The sequence below is a fragment of the Schistocerca piceifrons genome, chromosome 10 (assembly GCF_021461385.2).
Source record: "Schistocerca piceifrons isolate TAMUIC-IGC-003096 chromosome 10, iqSchPice1.1, whole genome shotgun sequence".
Classification (NCBI taxonomy): domain Eukaryota; kingdom Metazoa; phylum Arthropoda; class Insecta; order Orthoptera; family Acrididae; genus Schistocerca; species Schistocerca piceifrons.
The window spans coordinates 46607333-46609117 of NC_060147.1; the positions used below are offsets into that span (position 1 = coordinate 46607333).

At 45.3% G+C, this 1785-nt stretch overlaps 1 pseudogene; it reads left to right on the forward strand.

Moving 5' to 3' along the window:
* Nucleotides 1-790: 790 nt before the first annotated feature.
* On the forward strand, nt 791-907 carry LOC124719177 (annotated as a pseudogene).
* Nucleotides 908-1785: the final 878 nt, after the last annotated feature.

Consider the following 1785-nt stretch of genomic DNA (forward strand, 5'->3'; position numbering starts at 1 on the left):
CCAACGCGAGCAGCAATATCACGGCACGATAAACCACAATTGCGATAGGCTACAATCCGAACTTTAACAAAGTCGGAAACGTGATGGTACGCATTTCTCCTCCTTACACGAGGCATAACAAAACGTATCACCAGGCAACGCCAGTAAACTGCTGTTTGTGTATGAGAAATGGATTGGAACGTGCTCATGTCAGCACGTTGTAGGTGTCGCCACCGGCGCCAACCTTGTGTGAATGCTCTGAAAAGCTAATCATTTGCATATCGCAGCATCTTCTTCCTGTCGGTTAGGTTTCACGTCTGTAGCACGTCATCTTCGTGGTATAGCAATTTTAATGGCTAGTAGTCTATTAATATTGTCTGCTTGTTCATTAGTACACGCTGTGTTCGTATAGTTGGTGTGCAGTTCCAACATATGCTGTAAATGACATCCACGGTCGGTTATACAAGTCTCGACCCACCTGAAACACAGTTTCAACAGATCTGATTGTGATGTGCTTCTCTCGCACCCAGTTAATTCTATTTTTAAGTCACGAAGCGTGCGTGGGCGTCTGAGATACATGACAGATTCTGCTGCTCTCCAGAGAGAGAAATCTGGTGGAGTAAGGTCCGGTTCTTTTACACGGGATCAGATATAGCCAACAACTTCCGTTTGCTCAGTTTAGGCGGACTTCCGGTTCATTCGCCATCTAGCACTGATCCTGTTTCTCGAAATTCCTCGATAAGTCGACGAATCGCATTACGATGAGGTAAATGTGTTGCCGGGAATTTTTCAGCCAATGACTTCTGCACTGGGCAACGGCCTTGCCACAGTGGATACACCGGTTCCCGTGAGATCACCGAAGTTAAGCGCTGTTGGGCGTGGCCGGCACTTGGATGGGTGACCATCCAGCCGCCATGCGCTGTTGCCATTTTTCGGGGTGCACTCAGCCTCGTGATGCCAACTGAGGAGCTACTGGACCGAATAGTAGCGGCTTCGGTCAAAGAAAACCATCATAACGACCAGGAGAGCGGTGTGCTGACCCCACGCCCCTCCTATACGCATCCTCAGCTGAGGACGATACGGCGATCGGATGGTCCCGATGGGCCACTTGTGGCCTAAATACAGGATGCTTCTGCACTACATGTGCGTATTTATCGCCATGTCGAAACACGTGTCTATCTAGGAAAATGCGTTCCTCAGTTGAAAGTACATGTAGCATATACTCGTAAGAGAGAAACTTTGTTACCGAAAATCTCGGAACGTTCTTTATCGATTTGCAACACATTTTTACACGACACTCTAACGAACTTTCGGACGAAAGCAGGCTATATATTTTTGTAATATGCATATTTATATATTATATGTCCGTAACTAGTTTAGCGCTCGCTGCTTCGCTCGCTTCCACTGTAAGGCCTACAGAGTTTTTTTGTTTTGTTTTTATTTAATCGAATTTTTATGTTGTTCACAAACTGCAACACCTTCTAAGTTTCTCACGCTAAATAAGGCCACATGTGGGCCAGGCTACAGTTGCGAAAACAGTTCATATCCGTGTCTGATATGTGTACTAAAGCCAGTATCCCAATCAGCCGACATACTAACGTATCCCAGAACAACAGATCAGCTAAGGAACAAGTAGTGAAGCAAGAGAGAGGCCAAAATACTTTGAAGCATGGCTCTAGAGAGGAAGCTGTAAGACCTTTTCTACAGATTTGTTGTCCACGATATATAAAATACACGGAAGAGGGGATTACGGATTTATTTTATTTCTTGTTTGAAATACCAGGTCTATTCAAAAAACTCCGGAAC